Below are 20940 nucleotides of genomic sequence, written 5' to 3' on the forward strand. Positions count from 1 at the left end.
AATGAACACAAAAAGAAATTATCGTTTATAATAAAAAGAATAAAAGTACAAATGAAAACATCTTTCAGCAGCCTACAATTGGTAATTCAATGCATGAATTATTAATACTTTCAAAATCTAACCAGATATGCCTTATGAAAAAAATATAACAAAGAGTCATTTGGACTACTGGATAGATATATATAATTTACACTTGCCTCAATTTCTATACAAAAACACAACACCTACCAAAATACAATGGGGTTCAACTCAGAACTAAACAAACCTTGAAAATTAATCTTATTTTATAGATTGAATCAAAGGTCTGTTGGCAAAAATAACCCCAATTTTGTACCACTCCCTGTTATCCATGCATTTGTCAATGAGGCTTTGTGGTTTCTACCAAGAGATGGCGCCTTTTCCCCATCTCTTGACTCTGGGATTGACATTATAAGAAAGACCATTAGAACGATGTGAATGTCAGTTTATGGGTTCCAGTCCAGGCCTCAAGGGGCCTTGAATGATTCTGCTCTCTCCTGGAACCTTGTCACTGCAATGAGAACAAGCCCAAACTAATGTGCTGGAGGATGAGACACCGCATATAGGACAGCCCAGATATCTCACCCAAGGCAACTTATAGCCTGTAGACCAGCCTATAGTCATCCAAGCACTCAGCTGTTGACAGAAAGGTTGGCGGTTTGAACACACTCAGCGGCACCAGGGAAGAAAGTCCTGCCAATCAGCTCCCGTAAAGGTTACAGCCTAAGTTCACATAAAAAGATCAAACTTAATAGTCTGACAGATTCTGAAGGAACCTCCAAAACTAGGGTCTCTGGACGCTCTGCTAACCCAGAAGTGACACGATTCTGGAAGCCCACTCTTCAGACAAAGATTAGAGAGGCCTATAAAACAAAAAATAATACACATGAGGAATATGCTTCTTAGTTCAATCAAATATACAAGACCATATGGGCAGCTCCTATCCAAAATCAGGATGAGAAAGCAGGAAGGGAAAGGAACTGGACAAATCAACACAGGGAACCCAGGGTGAAAAGGGGGAGCGTGCTGTCACATTGTGGGAATTGCAGCCAATGTCACAAAACAATATATGTATAAATTTTTCAATGAAAAATTAACTTGAGCTGTAAACTTTCCCCTAAGGCACAATTAAAAAAAAAAATTAGAGCCTAGAAAACCCTATGATGCCGTTCTACTCTCACATGGGGTCACTAAGAGTTGAAATCAACTCATAACAACAAAAACATCAAAATGAAAAACTTTCACTCTGTGAAAGACCCTGTTAAGAGGATGAAAAAAAAAGTGACAGATTAGGGGGAAAAATGTTTACAAACCACATACTTGACAAGAAAACCAAAAAAACCAAACCCACTGCCGTCAAGTTGATTCCAACTCATAGCAACCCTAAAGGACAGAATAGAACTACCCTATAGGGTTTCCAAGGCGCACCTGGTAGATATGACCTGTCGACCTTTTGCTTAGCAGCTGAAGCTCTTAACCACTATGCTACCAGGGTTGACAAGAGTCACATCTAAAATATACAAGAACTCTCAAAACTCAACAGTAGGACCACAGAAAAAAACAACCGCAGTGCAATGAATTCGTTTTTATATGGCCTTTCTCACTATGGTATTGTGACTTCTACAAAATGAGTGGGTGGGGCTATGCAGGTAAGGTGCTTGTGGTCCACCAAGGGGACTGGACAGCTTGCTAATAATGCAAATAAGGTGCATGGAACCCTCGTGGGGGTGGGACCACACAAATAAGGTGTGTGGAACCCTAAAGAGGGGGCTGGTTAGTTGTGCCATCCCGCTAGGCTTAAAAGACAGACAATGCCAGAGCAGAGGGGGGCCCTCCCTACCACAAAGAAAGAAGAGCCAGAGTGGAGCCCATCCTTTGGACCCAGAGTTCTTGTGCTGAGAACCTCCTAGACCCAGAAGACAGGTGTAACACTGGAGATGGCAAGTAGCAGCAGCAAAGAAATGGTGACAGCAGAACTAGGAAATCAGTACAAGATGGCCAGTGGGCTTCCCAGCCCACAGAGTGAGGTGGCTACAGTGGATGTGCCAACCCAAGAGCAAGAGAGAGCTAAGCACCTTCAGGTCAAGGCTTACTGGCAGAGTGGAATGCCTCCAGGCACTTACTGGTGGAGCTAAAGAGCTTTGTAACACTTGCCCGAGCAGGGCAGATGACAGGGAGAGAGGCCGAGGAGCAGAGAGAGGTCTGCCTTCGAGCACGGCTGAAAAGAAGCTGTACAGATCCAAAAATTGTAACCTGAGTCATTCCTGATCCTGAATTATAACCTGTTACTTCTCTAATAAACCTCAAAACTGTGAGTATTATCTGTTCAGTTGTGTGTGGCCATTGCAACAAATTACCAAACTCAGCAGAGAAGTAGAGAGTGCTATCGGAAGCATGGAAGGTGTCAGAATTAGTAAAAAAAAAAAAAAAAAAAAAAAGGCTGGCGAGAGGAAGTATGCCTGACCTCTGCCTTATAGGAATCTTCTCATAGAAGAGCTAGTAGTAAATTCAAGAGTGAGTTAAAATATATCACAATAAGACTTAGGAACTGATTGGTGGAAGAAAAAAAAAAAAAGAAGAAAAAAAAAAGGCTGGAGTGTGGAGGTATGTTTGACCTCTACCTCACAGAAATCAGCCTTGGGCTGTTGACCTTGACTCTTCTCCCCCCCTGTGAAGTTAAAGGAGGTCCGATGCCCTCGCCAGGCCATTCTTACAATAACTAAAAAACATATGTGCAAGTGTATCTGTATGTACGTAGGCATATATGTGTCTAGATATGTATATGTGAGTATACCTGTGTATATGAAAGTGTACACACTGTCATTGTTGTCAAGTTGGTTTGGACTCATAGCGAGCCTATGCACAACAGAACAAAACACTGCCCCATCCTGCACCACCCTCACAATCGTTGCTACATCTATGTGACTGTATGCACATCCATTCATATATATAATAAAGCACATAGGAAGCACAGTTATGGATACTTCTCAGACATAAATACCTCACAGGATTGGTTTTCTGGGTTTGAAGGATTAGGACCACTGTCTCATGGAACATCGGTTAACTGGCATAATATAGTTCATAAAGTTACATTCTACATCCTAGTTTGGTGAGTATTGTCTGGGGTCCTAAAAGCTTGTGAATGGCCACTGATGATACAATTATTGGTCTCTACTCATCTACAGCAAAAGAGAAAGAAGGAAACTAAAGACTCAAAGAAGAAACTAGTCTACCAGACAAAACAGTCTACACAAGCCACGGCCTCAGCTACCCTGAGACCAGAACTAGATGGTGCCTGGCTACCTTTACAGTGCCCAGGTACCATTTACCAACTGTTCTAATCAGTGCCACAGTAGTTGGGCCCTGACGGAATGGGAGAAAACTGTAGAACAGAACCTCGAATTCCTTTAAGAAAATTTAAAAAACAGACTTACTGGAGTGGTTGAGACTGGAGGACTCCCTGAGACTATTTCCAGAAGACACTCTTCAAACCTTGTACCAAAGCTAACCCCTGAAGTCACTTTGTAGCTGAGTATCAGATTGGCTCACAAAATAATGAATATCACCCGTAATACTGTGCTTCTTTAAAAATTCACCTATACACGACCAAACAGTCAACATTTACTTTAAAACAAAGATGAGACTGTAAGGGGGCAGGAAAACTAAATTAATGGAAACAGGAACAACTCGAATGGAAATAATAAGAAAGTTCACTCATTGTGAAGAATGCAACCAATGTCACTGAACAATTTGTGTAGAAATTGTTGAATGGGAACCTAAACTGCTGTGTAAACCTTCACAGAAAACACAATATTATTTTAAAAGAGAATTGGGAAAAAAAAAAAAAAAAACCTCAAAAGTAGGAAATCAGTGACAATGGCAAATAAGGACCACCAAAAATCATCTCCTCCATAAAAGCAATGAGGACACTGACAAAAATCACCAAATCAACTTTTCTGGAACTCTGGAAATTAACCAAAGGCTTATAGTAATCTGGCGAGAGTTTATTGAAGATGGTTGAATCTCAGTAAGACCAAAGAGTTTTGTTGCATTTTAACTTGCCCTATTCCCATCCCTTCCTACCCCAGCAGCTTTGAAAATCAACAGTCCAGAATTCTGGTGAAAACTAGCATCCTGGCAGTCACCAAAGGGGACAGAAGAGAGTTAGAACTTCTTCAATACCCCATTCCCAGAGAACTGTCATTATTTGACAGGTCTAGTGGTTTCCAGAGACTCTACTTGCAAGGCTGTCTGAATCTGACCTGATTTTGAGTTCACCCAGTGAGAAAAGCCTTTAAGTGGGCATGTGTCAAAAACAATCAGAGGCAATGTTGAAGACTGCAGTTGCTCAACACAGTAGATAACAGCTGGAGCAAACAATAGGCCAACCAAAAAGCTTAAAAAGAAAAGCTGGAGAATGAGCAATGCACAGGAGGCTCTGAAAGCTCTGACATATTCCTGGAGATCAAAAAGGCCATGTGCATGCACAGGACTATGCACATGCTCAGGGCTGTACGCATGCTCTGGAAAGACTGGAGAAGGACCTAAGCAAACACCTCTGGCTAACCTTGAGGGTCTGCACGAATAGGAAGTGAAGGCTAAAGAACAGATGTAAACTGCCAGACTGGGCACTGAAGGTGTACCCCAACACGCACAGAGCCCCTCAACAAAGACTGGGAGACTTATTTGTTCTAGGTGTTTAAGGAAGTATCTGTCCAATCATTAGCTGACCACTAAGCTAACGAAGCAGAGACTTCAGTGGCCACACATGACAAAGAATACAGAATTAGTTCAGAAAAGTCACTGAACAAATACAACAACAAACCCTGAGCAGAAGACAATCTGATTATCAGAGCTGCCACATTATTTAAAAGATAGATATTAACAAAAAAATTACAAGACATGAAAACAAAAAGACAAAAAAGTAAGGCCCATACATAGGGGAAAAAAGCAGTCAACAGAAACTGTCCGTGAAGAAAGCCCAGACAATGGACTTACACAATGATTTTTAAATTGGCTATTTTAAATACATTCAAAGAACTAAAAGAAAGGATGAAATGGATGTCTCACAAAGAGAGAATATCAAAAAGACATAAATTATCAAAAGGAACCAAATAGAAATTCTGGAGTTGAAAAGTACAGTAACTGAAATGAAAAATTCACTAGAGGATTTCAACTGTAGATTTGAAAAGTCAGAAAAAAGAATCAGCAAACTTTAAAATAGGTTATTTCAGATTATCCAGTCTGAGGCACAGAAAGAACAACAAATGAAGAAACAGCAACAGAGCCTTTTAACATCTGTGAAACACTGTCAAGTATACTAATATACATGTGGTAGGTCCAAAGGACAGGAGAGCAAAAGAGGCAGAAAGAATAATTGAAGAAATGATGGTCAAAAAATCTCCAAATTTAATGAAAAACATCAGTGTACGCACGCAAGGTCAACAAACTCCAAACAGGATAAACCCAAAAAAGATCTACATTTAGACACATCATCATCAAATTGTCAGAAGAAAAAACACAGAATCTTAAAAGCAGCAAGAGAAAGTGACTCATCACATACAAGGGATCTTCATTAACAGCCAATTTTTCATCAGAGACCATGGCCACATGAAAGACGACATATTCAAAGTGCTGAAAGGGGAAAAAAAAAATCTGTCAACCACGGATTCTGTATCTGGCAAAACTAATCTTCAAAAATGAAGCAGAAATTAAGACATTCACATATAAACAGAAACTGAAAGAACTGGTCACTAGCAAACCCGCCCTACAAGAAGTACTAAATGATGTCCCTCACGGTGAAACGAAAGGACACTAGACAATAACTTGAATCCACCTAAAGAAGAGCATGGTAAAGATAACTACGTGGGTAAACATAAAAGACAATAAATGTATTTTTTGTTTGATCCTGATTTTTAAAAACTGCATAAAGCAGTAATTATAAATCTGTGACCCGCATACAAAAATAAAAGATGTAATCTGTATGACAATACCAACACAAAAGGTAGAGCTACACAGAATTTTTGTATATTACTGAAACTATTATTCATACTTTGAACTTGTATGTGGTGTAATCTAATTTAATTTTCTGATTTTCTCCTATTTTATGTCTCTTTTTTGTCCTGTTTCATGGGCGATTTGCTCAACTGTACCCTCCAACCTTCTATTAAGTATTCATATTCTAAATCACTAAGAGCTCTTTGTTTTCTGAGCGTTCTTTTTTTATAGCATCCTTTCTTGTTTCAAAGTAGCCTTGGTGGTGCAGTGGTTAAAGCAACCAACTGCTAACTGAAAGGCTGGCAGTTTGAAACCACCAGCAGCTCCACGGGAGAAAGACGTGACAGTCTGGTTCTGTAGAAATTTACAGCCTTGGAAACCCTATGGGGTCGCTATGAGTCAGAATCAACTCGATGGCAGTGGGTTTGGGTTTCGGTTCTTGTTTCAAGAATACAATATCCCCTTAAGATATCAATAACTCTTTTAAAAGTTTTCTTCTGCTTCTTGATTTGCTTCTACTTCCTTCTTCTCTTTCATACTGGGGTTATCTTCAAACATTTAATGATCCTTGATCTCATATTTAAGAATAAGGCACTCAAAGGTGCCTAAAAATTGTGTTAATGGGTTTGTATTACTGCAGGATGATCAGTTTGGGCCATTTCTCTGGTGGATCTCCCTCTGTCATTATCTTTCAGTCTTTTTTCCTCATTTTGTCAGTCTTCCATAACAGGATGACTCTTCTAGTCACAGATCTGGGATAGAAGCCTGACAGCCAGTTTTCTCAAAGATGGGAGGGGAAGAAAAGGCTGGGGATAATTTCCAGTTCAACAGAGATTTCCACTTAGTTCTCCATTTTTTAGTATGATGCCCTTAACCTCAGCTGTGCCTAGTGCTCTCAAGTAGAGACCTTCTGGATTCAGTATTAGAGGAGAAACATGGAGGAAGGTAAGAGATCCTTCCTGGCACCAGAAGTATTGCTTACTTTTTATAGACTTTTATACTGACTTTCGTAGACCCCACTCCTTTCAAGCTGCTACCTCATGCCATACATACCATAGTTTTATGCAAATAATGCATGTATTGTTTTTTGCAAACCACACCCCTAACCCCTGCGTTATTTTCATAAGCGTGCTATATTAGTACCCTTTTACAAGTTACTAACTTAAATTTCAATTTTTTTTCTGTCCAACAGATTTAATATTAGCGGGATAAAACTGATCTCAAGTAAACTTCATTTAAGGCAGGTATTTTCCTAAAACAAGTGCAACCAATGGTGAACTGAGTGGGCTCGAGATGGAAACGGGACACCATGTTGAAACCAAAGAGTAGGAATGCACGAAGAGCTAGAAATTAGTAAGAAATTATCGTAGGCCTAAAACTATAAGAACAAGATGTTGTTTATATTTTATTGCTTTCATAAATCTTAAACTGAAACAATTTTTGATAATCAATGTCTTTGATATCAACAAAAGCCACCAGAAGAAACTGTTTTCATCTTAAAGTAGGCCATTTTAGTTTATTCATTCATTATCATCATCAGTGGTTCTCATTCTCACAGAAAGGCCATTCTTCTTCCTGAATTTAGAAAACCAGGTGAAATCCGCCTTGAAATCTGAGGTTCCTCTTTCATTTGTCAGAAACTTCACTTTGATCTGAATGCGACAGTAGAGACAGGATGATTTTGTTCCCTTTGAGAAATAATCCACTTTTTCAAGTCATTCTCCAACTCAGGTCATTTCGCTTTGGGCCCACAACATGCGCCTTTCTGTGGATTCACTTTCCCCAGCCCCTTCTTCTCCTTTTGTGAACGGACAACTCTCCAACCTCAACTCTCTCGCTGCCACTCTGGTTGCTTATTTTTTCCGACCTCCCAACGACTTTCAGTTTGAAGTCAGAGGTGTTTAAGACTTGCCTGTAATCTCAGCCATGATCCTAAAGGGTTCTAAGATTTAGATTTATAAACTGAAACAATGTGCACAATATAATTGATAACTGGCTGGTTCTAGTAAAGAGATCACAAAATTCAAATTTGAGGTGTACAAGAAACAAGGGCCTTTTTATATGCTTGCAAGCATATGACTAAAGTGACTTACCACGATCTTTAATCAAGACACTGGTGCTAATAAGACATAATTAGACTATGAAATAAGCAAACCTAACATACCTTAATGGTTTCATTTAAGATGATTTGATAAGGTTTTTGCATTCAACTGTTTAGCCAAGAGCGATCGTGTATCAGTTTTGCTTTGTTTACTCCTCCAATTAAAAGCCAGAGTTGGAAGACAACTGTGATAATTATGTCAACGCAGATTGAATTCAGATTCCTATGGATAGCTACTCAATGCCATTTACACTGGTACAGGCTTCACTTTACTTACATTTCCAATTGATAGCACATTATTTATGAACAGGCTTCAGTAGGTTCAAGGCTCTGATTGATGACTCAAAAATGACAGGGTTATAATTATCAACTTAAATTAAAAGAAACAAACACACAGTTTCAATTGTTCATTTTCCAATTACCAGGATACTAACAAACTTGATCCATGACTTCTTGACTGTGGCTTATAACTTTATTATACAAATATGATCAAAAGTAATATTTTCGGACAATTGAATGAGGGTGAATGAGGCCAAAATTCACTTCTGGAAATGTCACAGGATGTGTGCAGTATATGCATGGATGCACTATGTCAAAATTTTTTTTACATAATTTTATCATTTCCACATGTTGTACGTGTGCACACATTATTTACACGGGCGCACTATTTGTGAAAACACAACTGGTATGTGTGTATATGTATATATATATATATACACACCCTCATGCGAGTAGTGGTTTTTCATTGCTTTTCAGTTTACAGGGACCGAAGACAGAGTGAGCAGGTGAGGTAGGTCTATTCCCAAGAAGTCTGGAGCCACAGAGAAATATAAACAGGGAACTAACTACTTAAGCAAGAAGTTTGGGGCAGGGCTCTCAGGAAAGCTTCCTACTCCCATAGCACCAGTTCATGTCAATCAGGAACAGAAGATAATTCTGCTATCACCCCTTTTCAACCATACTATCTATGCAGAAACTCTAAATTTCAGTGATGAAGATGCAACCTCTATTTCCCAGTGATTATAAACCAAAACCAAACCCAATGCTGTCGAGTCAATTCCAATTCATAGTGACCCCATACAGCTTCCAAGGCTGTAAATCTCTAGGGAAGCAGACTGCCACATCTTTCTCCTGTCGAGCCACTGGTGGTTTCACACCACCAACGTTTCAGTTAGCAGTCAATTGCTTTAACCACTGCACCAGGACTCCTTCCAGTAATTGCAAGGGACAATATATTCTCTTTTGCTTTGGCTAATTTGCCTCCACAGGAAACTTGAAGGAGTCAAGTGTACCTTCCTAGTGTTCCATGTTCCCAGAAACCTCATTATTAACTTCCTTACTGATTGAAGTTAAGCTATATTAACTGTGAGAAGAGTAAAAATGTAAACTTGTTATAATAAAACATACTATCTTAAAACCGAGACTGTACTAACTCCCAAACTTCTCTATATTTTTAAACTCTAATAAAAGCAGAAAAATATTTTTTAATTGTTACTTCTGTAATTTTCATATTTTTCTAATTCTTCTATCTTAAGGATGGTCTTTAATTATTATAAATCATAATATATAGACAATTTAGGAACTATTAAAAACTCCAGTAATGACAAAACATCTTGTATCTTAATATCAAAAAATATTTACTACACAGAGGAAACTACATTTTAGGTATTTTTTCCTTATAAAAGCTGAGTATATTTTAAACAAGTGTCTATTTAAAATCAAATTTAAACACAAGTACTCCAGATAATTATCTCCTCTTTACTCATAAGCCCCTATACCAATTAGAGTATTTCTAAAACCATAGCTAAAATGTACTATAACTCAAAATTCAGCATTATAATTACAAGCCCTTTTTACTACTCATCTCAAATACCTTTTATTTAAAAGTACCAACAATTTAGAAAATACCACTATACCATAACTTTCTTGGATTTTAGTTTTCAAACCAAACTTAACAGAAAAAGACTCAAGTCAGTTTTTTTAATTTAAAAAAAGGCATATGTATCTCAATTAGTGATAATAACTCACATGGAAATTGTACCTCTAAATAAATTTATTTCTAATACCACAAGATAATAAAATTATTCCATTCTTATTTTAACCTACAACTGCAAACTTACGAGTTTCAATATACCTGCTTTATTTTAAAATGACTCTTTCTCACCATTCATACACCATTCCCCTACTCCAAGCCCCCAGCCCTGGACAAGGATAATAACCTCTAACTGGTCTTCCTCACTTTAGTCTCTTCTCCAATCACGTTCTACCTGGCTGCAAAATCTCTCTCAATTTTCTTCATATAATTCTGTTCAATGGCCTTCTGTAGAATTCTGTATTTCTAATGTCTAAATTAAGCTTCTTAGATTCCTCCAGTTCATGTCACAATCTTCTCAAGTTTACTTTTCATTACATTCATTTAAAACAGACTGTACTTCAGCCACGGAAAATGACTGCATTCTACAATTCTCATCTCTGTGCTTTTTAACATGCTTTTTCCTGTAGCTGACATCCCCTTCCCTCTCTACCAACCTATACATACTACTTCTTCAAAATCTAGATAAAAAATTATTTTTGCCAAGAAGCTTTATTAATCTGGTCTTACTATAGATCATTCATATTATTTTGTCAGCTCAGTAATTTGAATGTTTCCTTATTAAGTGCTCCTTCAGGTTGTATGTTATTAGACCATGAGCTCTTTGAAGCAGGAACCATATTCTGTGCTCTATACATATGTATCTCTACCTCTAGTGAGGTATTAAGTGAATTTTATATAATAACTAATTCAAATTAAAACATGCAACGGTGGGGGGAAATAAATCACACAAACAAGGTTTTTCTGAATACAAAAAAAAAGGTCCCTCAAAACTAATTTCAACTGTAACAGTCGTCTTTGTTAAAACAGGAAAACATAGAACATTCTTCAGTGTATTTTCTTCCTACACACAAAAGTCAATTTCTTAAAGCTGTAATTAATAATACTCTAATAATTTTATAGGAGCCCTGGTGGTGCCATGGTTAAGTGCTCGGCTGCTAACTGAAAGGTCGGCAGTTCGAACCCACCAGCCGCTCTTCGGGAGAAAGATGTGGCAGCAGTCTGCTTCCATAAGGATTACATCCTTGGAAACTCTATGGGACAGTTCTACTCTGTCCTGTAGGGTTGCTATGAGTCAGAATTGACTCCGCAGTGGGTTTGGTTTTAAGAATTTTATGCTTGTGTTAGACTTTCCTTAAGTGTAGCAAAAAAAAAAAAAAACAAAAAAACCTATGTATAAAGTCTTAACATTTTGTAGATAACAAGCATATACTTTTCAATGTCTAAGCTAACCAATTTTGCTTTAGTCTTTTACACTTCACAAATATAAAACCTACAATAAAAAAAGCTGACAGATAAGATTTTATTATTTCTTCAAGACAACTATTAAATTTCTTGGAGCAAGAGTATATTAAACTTAAGTTCTAAGAATTTTAAACATATTACAAATTCCAAAGAGCAAACTTCTTTATACAGTATAAATATTTTCATTCATACAGTCAAATGCATTCAAATCCAAATGTTAATGAAAAAGACTTTTCATATTCAATTCTATACAACTTACAAAATATATCCATTCCTCAAAACTAGCATACTAGAATTTGAAGATACATATTTTCATTACTATGTACTTTTTACAATTTTATAATACACATTTGATTTAAAAAATCAAATTTCTCTCAAAAGCACCAATTTAATATTGTTACACTATAATAAGGCTTTCACTGCTCAGTATTTACGAAAAACAATGCTGCCAACTATTAATTCCGTTTGGAGAGAAAAAAAAAAGACATAAGCACTAGAAGTAAAAGTCATGACCAACAATTCCATTTCACTTTATAAAGTCTCCTTCATGTGTTTTAACTATTCAAACATTTGTACAACTGCCCTTACGGTAATATTCTAGTTATTTACACATAAACATCAAAATCTTTGTGGTTGAGAAATTAACACTTACCTCTAAACAGAAATATACCAATTCCTACCCCTACGATCACAATCAGCAGTACCCAAATACCATAACCAAACCTGAAATCTAACTTACATAGCACCTGGAAGCTACTATTAAAGAGGCTCTAAAAGGCATCTATATAAGGAGGGAATCCAAGACCTCCTCCACCTATTTCTTGGCTATATGCCTCGAGAATACTGTACTGAAATTGCGCCAGACAACTACGTTATCTGAGGAGGCCAATTCAAATCCCTGCGTTCTAAAACAAATTTTGAAGTCACAGAACTAACCTCTAAAGGGTTACTATTAACGAAAACTAAGAAGTTATCTCTCTGATGTTGGCATAAGCAACACTGGAAAAAAACAGAAGGGCCATCCATGGTACCAACTACCTATCATCGCATTTACCTCGAAAACAATGCCAAACAAGGACTGAAGAGACAGAGATAGACTTAAACACCAACTCTCACTATCCCTGGAAAGTAAACAAGCAAAACTAATTTATGGTGGTAGAAGTCAAAATAGTGGCTGCTTCTGTTGAGGGGAAATTAATAGGAGGGGGCAAAAGGCACCCTTCTAGACATTGAAAATGTTCTATATCCTGATCTGATTAGAGGTTACCTGGGTGTATCTATATGTAAAAAGTCATTGAGTTGTATTCATGATATCTGTGCACTTCACTATATGTAAGTTATACCTAAATAAAACATTTAAAAACAAGTCACCAATAACAAATTAATGGCCAAATCTAAAAATCTTCTCTCAGTTCTCATCCTTTTTGATACATCATGATATTGCTGACCACAGAACACCAATATTCCGTAAATGCAACTCCTTCTCCTTTGAAGATCCACATGACCTTGTTGGTATAAAACATACGATGGTATGAAACATACCAGCATTTTCCTTTTTGGCTTCATTTTAATTATCTTAAATACTGATTCAGTATTCAAGTGCTCATGTCCTGACATGAGTTAGGCACCCTCCAATATCTATTCTCTCTCTCTCTCTCATACATATACACACACAGACACACACACCCCATACAAAATACAGACTGAATTCATTATACTGGATTCAAACCACTCTATCATCTGATTTCAAGTTGTATCTCCTGCTTTAATTCCCATCACTTCTTAACAGGAATGTTCTTCTCCAGCCTTTAGTCTAACACTCTCTTTTGTCAGGCATCAGTTCAATTTTTACTTTATCCTTTTTCTCCCAACTCTTACAGTACTTACTATCTATACTGCATTATTCAATATGGTAGCCATCAGCCATATGTGGCCATTGAGCACTTAAAGTCTGGCTGGTCTGAATTAAAATGTGTGTTAAATATGTAAAACACTCTGGATTTTAAAGACTTGGTAATAAAAAAAAAAGTATGTAAAATATTTCAATAATGTTTATATTGATTACATATTAAAATGATAACATTTTGGCTATACTGGGTTAAAGAAAATATATTAATAAAATTAATTCTGCCTATTTCTTTTTATTTTTTTTAATGTGGCTATAGAAAATTTAAGGAGCCCTGGTGGCACAACGGTTAAGTGTTGAGCTGTTAACCAAAAGGTTGGTGGTTCAAACCCACCCAGTTGATCCATGGGAGAAATACCTGGCGATCTTCTCCTGTACAGATTACAGCCTAGAAAACCCTATATGGCAGGTCTACTCTATCACATGGGGTCTTTATAAGTTGAAAATTGACTTGATGGAACCTAACAAAAACAACGTAGAAAATTTTCAATTACATTTGTGGCTCAACTTTTATTTCTATGAGGCAACACTGACCTATACAATTTATTTATAAATGCCCCACAAACTGTCTTTTAATATATAAATGTCATCCTACCAATGAGAGTGTAATGATTCAATATTAAGCTATTTTTTCTTTTATAAACTAAAAATTATTATTAGGAATTACTAATAATAAATCAACAGTATTTCAGTATCTATTTAATTTTAACATCACTTTTTTAAACATTCTTAATAAGGAAGATTAAGGTATTTCAAAGTTTAAAAACAGAAGTAAAGTTATGTTTTCAGATGGTTATAAATGGAACATATCATCTACATTTTACTAGTATTCAATTCTCAGTTAAATGTCCTACAAATAAGGACAAACAGTATTATTAAACCTGTAGCAATCCCACAGAATATTAGTTCTAATTAAGCTTGGTTTTCTTCATCTTAGTCATTCAGTAAAGAGAAGCCAGCTTCCATTTTGACCAGTATAACTGTACCAATGTCCAGCAGCCAAGACAAAGAGCCTTTATATGGTGCTATGAATAAACAATGTGGGCAATAAGACCACTTGAAATTAGTGTATGCAGAAAAACGCTTTTATAATGTTAAGTTTAAAAAGGAGGAGATACAACATACAAATTGTATAGCAACTAGGTAAAAGGCTATGTAGGAAGAAAGGACAGGAAAGGAGATTAGAAAGATCTCATCTCTAGAATCAAGACATGCCTAGGTTCAAAGTGTGGCTTCTCCACCATTTACTAACTATATGACCTGAATTTGAGTTTTATTTCCTCGTATGTAAAATAGGAATATACATATGTTATAGCATTATCATAAGGAACACTCAGTACACGATTAATGTCAGTCTCATCTCCCTCCCCTTTAATACTAATGATCGTATAGTGGTGGTAAGTCTTTGGTTGACTTTTCTCCACTGACTTTCCAAACCGCTGTAATGAGAATGTGACATAATGAAAATACTTTAAGCATAAATAAAACTTCTCATATTTCATACACTCACACCCCTCCTAGTGTGAAGCTAAAAGCATTTTTACTAGCTCTTGTTCAAGAGCTTAAAATCTGTGTTTCTGGTAAGGAAGGTAGGTGGTAGAAGGAAGATTAAAGACGGAAAGTGGTAAGTTTAAGACCATACTGGCAAAGACATATATAAAACAAGGAAAAGTGCAGAGCCAGAGAGGAAAATGGCAAAAGGAAATGTTGTTTGGGGAAATCTCCCTAACTCAGACTATTCAGTGAAAAGATAACATTCCCCTCTTCAATCTGGCTAGTATTCCAGCCACTCCTCACCCTCATTTAGGGCTTACATGTACATTACACACAAATTCACATAGTCACTCCCCTTCTCTATACTGATGGTCACTGCTACTCTCATGGTCAAAAATTTAAAGAGTGAAGAAATTTAGAATGTTGCAACAAAGACAAACCAACACACTGGTTGGGAAATAACTGAACTAAAATACACTCATTCCCAAGTGCATCTACTCATCAGCTGACAGTCCTGAAAGGGAATATGCTCCTGAAATACTGAACCTAGTTATAGCTTTTGCTGCTAGAACTGGAAAAGACATACTTTGATGCCTGCCTCTGACTTCTTTGTACAACCTTGCACTTGTACAGGTGGATCTAAAAATGGGTATCAGCAAAAGTCTACAACTTCAAATAACTCACAGGTAATTATTTCAAGTTATAGTAGAAAGATGGTGGCACGAGGCGTAAGCGCTTGGCTGCTAACTGAAAGACTGGCAATTTGAATCTACCCAGCAGCTCTGTAGAAGAAAGTGATCTGCTTCTGTAAAGATTATAGCCTAGAAAACCCTATGGGGCAGTTCTACTCTGTCACATGGGATCACTACGAGTCGAAACAGACTCGACAGTACCCAACAACGATAATAACTATTTTAACAGCTAACATTTACTTAGCATTCACTGTGTGCCAGAAAGCTAATGGGTTTGACATGGATTAGCAATCTAAACCTTTAACCTCTATGAAAGGTTATTATTAAGTTCACTTGCTTAGTGCTCACACAGCTAGATTTGAACCCAGCAGTTTTATTTCAAAGTTTACATTTTTAAACCTTATCCCATCCTGTATGATTCTACATATATTTAAGTGTATGTATATACATGCGTATGTGTATCATATCCAATGAGTTAGTGTAAACAAAAGGTAATTAATTCTAAATTGGAAAAATATAAATTAAATCACATTATTGGCAAGTAGAAACATGGTAATATATCCTCCACCACCAATAAATGGTACCCTGAAAGTACCAGTTAACATATTCAAGAAACTGATGAAAAAGGTGCATTGAGCTTGCAGGTAAAAAGATAAACACCACGGAAGAAAGAATTAAAATGTTAATCTTTTCCAGAAAATTAGATAAAGTATATAATATAAGTAATATAGGTAAACATGCTTTGTAAACTATACTTTAATCTTAACACTTTATTAGGTGTTTTTGATGTTACATTGTTTGGCTCACAACATACTTCAGTTTCTAGAGTTTATACAAAAAGCCTTTAAAAAGCTGTATTTCCAAGGGTAACTTAAATAATACACATATTAAAAGGCTTAATATGTAAAATCTGTATTTTTCACACTAACCGACTTCAATTCTACCACAATCTAGGCTAACAGAATTAAATTTCAAAGAACAAATCACTTGCCTATACTTTTAACAAAGCTACTTACAACATCACAGTTCTAAGAATTCCAAATGAACAGGGAAGGCAATAGCTTGCAGATAGAAGAGGTGGGGCAAAGACTAGCAGAGGGAAAGTACAAAGGAAATCTCTTAGAAACTCTAACCTTAATTCATTCTCATTTTCCCCCATCAAAAGAAGTGTGCACTCATGCTGCTTCTGCCCTGGCAGGCTTCTCCTTCTCTTCCTCTTGAAATCCTCCGCTTTTCTCCTCCTGGACAGTCATTTCACAGCACTTTTTTTTTCTAGCTAACATCTCATCTCTTAATTGTCAAATGCTTTCTTATCTTGAACTTTAAAGAACAAAAACACACTAACTCTCCATGATCACACAAGAGTTCCCATCAAGTTCACAGACATAGTAACTCCACAGTTTAATTTTGGCAAATCTGAAAAAAAAATTAAACAGTGGAGCAAATGAAGCCCTAGAGATGAGGAATCACTTTTTCACGGGGACTCCACTTCCTGAAGTAAGGCAATGAATTGACTTTGGTGTTCTACTACTTTCTAGGTCTGATGTGATCTTTGTTTTTTTAATTGGAAGAGCAGAAATAATACTTTCGCCAACCAGCAGGGTGAGCTAGTGCTAGAATCAGTTTGATTACAGGCATGCCCCGGGTTACCAAGATCCATTCCTAAATCTGTCTTTAAGTCGAATTTCTAGGTAAGTTGGAACAGGTACATACGTTTCTTATTTAGTGTCAGTAAAATGTTTTTCTTAGTATACAGTATATATTTTACCTCTCTATGCATAGAAAACACTTAAGAAACACTTCTAAACCACGCAATGTTTCATGAGCATCACAAAGTAGTGCATACGTTTGTTACTACAAACCAATGTATTTAACTCAAATTTTTAATATAATAGGCTTTATGGCAGTCCATTCTTAAGTACAAGGTGTCTGTAAGTTGGACGTTCGTAACCTGGGGACTACCTGTATTCTCAAATCTCTCAAGTCAATGGTGTAAATACCATGGCTCTTGCACTATTAAAAGCAGCTATTTCCCTCTAATAAGCCTGAAATCAAGAGACATCACTTTTCGAACTGCTTCTTCAGTCACTACTACACCTAATAATGTCATTCAAACCTTTTAACGTATTTACAGCTTCTCCGTTTACATAAGACTTTCTCTGAATGAGGATTAATGATAGCAAATAAATGTAAAAACATTTAGAGCTCATTTGACTATCTATCCAAAGTATTATAAAGTATCCATCCTTCAGTCTCACGGTTTATTTTACAAGGTTGTCAATTTTAAAAAATTAACTTTTTAAAGGCCTGATAAAACTAGTGTTCTACAAAATTAACCCAAAATGCACTGCCGTCGAGTCGATTCCGACTCATAGCAACCCTACAGGACTGGGCAGAAGTGACCCATAGGGTTTTCAAGGCTATAAATCTTTATGGAAGCAGACCGCCACATCTTTTTCCCACAGAGCGGCTGTGGGTTCGAACTGTCAACCTTCTGGTTAGCAGCCGAGCACTTAACCACTGTGCCACCAGGGTTCCTTTCTACAAAATTAGAGCTGGATAATACAACACGCCAATTTACGCAATTGGTGCACACTAGTGCTGTCTTAAGATATGCCTTAAAAGCTGTCACGAGAAAAGCATTCCCACAAGAACCAGATCCACTCTCTTCCTTCCTGGATCACATCCTGAGAAGAGTTTAAATAAGTAACCCTAAACAACTAACACTGTATTTGAGTTGAGAGAAAAGATGCACCTGATCTTTTCTGACAGCCAGTTTCTCTAAACTGCAGGTACCCCCACCACTTCTAGTGACTGTCCCTTTTAGTCTTTTCTTTTCCCCTCCTGTTATCGATTATAGTCCCGATTCAACCACAACTAAAACTCTCCCTTCTTAACAACTTGGATGGCAAATAAAACCTGCAAAATGTCTCAGGTTTGCAGATGACAGGCTCCCTCTATAACTACGAATAACCTGAGAGTAATCCTAATTATCACAAGATTAAAGTGCAATTAAATCCACTCACACAGTATTGAAATTTAAGAAATAGCTTACTACCTTTCCTAGAAAAATCAATCACTTAAAAGCACCTTAAATGATCCATAAAAGTTCTCAAACCTTAAAACAATTTAGCTGCTTTTGCTAAATTTGACATCAAAGAAGTTACAGATCACTGTGGAATCCCAGCATATTTTCACTATTCGTTGAAATTTCCTAACAGATCTTACAGATGTAAGTGACAGTACTTAGTCTTAGAAGTTGTTTTAGACAAAAGAAAAAGGACAATCTGAGTAGCATGTTCACTTATCCAACAAAATGTTACAAAGCTCAAGCCACTAGTGCCATGGTTTTCAACATCTATCTCATTTCTTTTATGTAATGATTCATAACAATGGCAGTTACTGCAAACATTTCAGTAAGTTTATCAACCTCTTCTTTTTTTTTAATTTTTGGGTCCAGATTACTTTTTGAAAACTGCTCTGAAATTTTTTTTTTCATCTGAATTTGTTTCACTGAATGTCACTTTAAAGACTATGTCACCATATCACGTTAAATAAAAAAGTTTCTCTGTCAACAACGTTCTCATTAATAGTGTTTGACAAGTATTCACACATTCCTTTGTTTTGTTTTTGAACCATTATTAGTTGCAGATATTTACCTTTTCACACCCATAATGTGACAAATGAAAAGTACAAGGGAGAAGAAGTTGGGAGATAATTTTCCACTATGTCACTAACTTAATCATCTCTGGTCCTCAATACATTTATTGTAAGGGCCTAAACTAGTTGTTCTCTGTATTTCCTTCCACTCTAAAAGTTTATGATTCAGTATGTATTTTGCTGATGTTAATATACCTCCTATTCATTAATTTAGCAAAATTGTTCTCTATCAGGAGAGAAGCTAAAAGGGATGAACTATATATTGAAAAGAAACATGAAAAACAAAAGTTTTAAATAATGTTGAAAAGTTCACATTTCAATTTGAATACAGAGATCTAAATAAAGTTAGTGATCTACATCTGTTTAAATAGCCTTTCCATCAAGTAATTTTGCTGTTAATGTAATCTGGCAAAAATAAAACATTAGCTGTTTCCAAATTCAGAACTACCAAGTATTAGTTAATACCAATATACAGGGCATAATATAGCCAGAAGTGCAGTGTAACTTTAGATTGTTATATGTCCTAAAGCTTACACTGCCATTATTTTAACAGCAATATACATACCAATCCCTTAGTACTAGTCTAGCCTTCACGTTTCACCTATAAAAACGTCTAAGCTAAACTATAACCTCATTATTAAATAAAACTATTTTCTTATCCAACCTCCCAATAATTCCCTGGATACTTGTACATGGCACTGAAGGCAAAGAGCAGGTTTCCCTTCTTTGAGGAACTTAGTTGTCTACTTTTTCAAATGCTTTTCTTCTTTTGGGACCAAAAATGTAACTAAACTACTGCAAGGGAGGGAATATACAGTTAAGGCAAATCTAACCCGTCATCCAGCTGCAACAAGCCTAGTGTTAGTCAGGACTGGCCAGAGCAGATGTGTGGTATTGGTATTTCAGTTGAAATTATTAACTTGTATGCAACACAGGATCATCATTCATTCAGGCATCCGTGTTTATCCTCCGTAAGTACAGCTTAATGACCACACAAAATATGAAATCCAAGCATAAGAGTTTTATAATAACTAATTTGTATCAATATTATTTAAATAGTTCAAGAAAACTTTTCCACTAATGCTGCTAAACCATGGATGGATCCCAGCACAAGAGTCGTCTGTGGAAGTCTCATAACAAGAAACCTTTGGCTCCGCCACCTAAGTTTCCAATCACTGAGAAGGGTCTGGGACAACTCATCTTCAGGCTCACGGGAGAAGTGGAGCACACCTGCTTTCCTCTGGCAGAGATTAAGCTCGCAGGGACACAAAGGCCAGGGGCTCAGACCTGGAGAAGCAAAAAGCTTTAGCTGGACACCCACCAAGCCCCTGGCAACCCAAACACTGAGTGATTTACCTCTTGCTGTAACTTCCCAAGCACCTAGCGGCACAAGATCTTAAAGAACGGGGGAGGTGGGGATGGAAGCAAGGGTGATGCGGTCCTGGTCCCATTTAAGGGGAGAGGTGTGTACAGTTAATGCCAGAGCCGGTGTTTCTGGCCAACACCGAGCAGCCCTGAGCAGAGGGGTTGGTGACTGCTCTCGGACCGCCCCGTTACTCAGTACATCGCAATGGCGACTACCAGGCTCCCCTGGCCGCCTGATCTCGGCCCCTTCCCCCTACTGCTCACTGGCTGTTTGGCTTCATGTGACTAAACAAAACCCCCAAGTCGAGTGCCCAGCTCAGCCCCTTTGTGTCCGCTACCGGATCCACCGACGCCGCCGTGGAAAGGCTCC

General features: G+C 37.1%; 1 protein-coding gene across 8 annotated transcripts in view; it reads right to left on the minus strand.

Annotated features, from left to right (window-relative positions):
• Positions 1 to 20940, minus strand: part of ZNF644 (zinc finger protein 644) — a 116506-nt gene that overhangs the window by 94902 nt on the left and 664 nt on the right. Inside the window, exon 1 of one of the 8 annotated variants that reach the window (XM_023733410.1) lies at positions 5582 to 6407. The exons of the other annotated variants lie outside the window; for them this stretch is intronic. The gene's annotated coding sequence lies outside the window, so the exon portion shown is untranslated. Of the gene's footprint in view, positions 1 to 5581; positions 6408 to 20940 lie in introns of those variants that run through there. 8 annotated transcript variants of the gene reach the window in all.

This window comes from Trichechus manatus, unplaced genomic scaffold (genome assembly GCF_000243295.1).
Source record: "Trichechus manatus latirostris isolate Lorelei unplaced genomic scaffold, TriManLat1.0 scaffold00058, whole genome shotgun sequence".
In the NCBI taxonomy this organism is placed as follows: domain Eukaryota; kingdom Metazoa; phylum Chordata; class Mammalia; order Sirenia; family Trichechidae; genus Trichechus; species Trichechus manatus.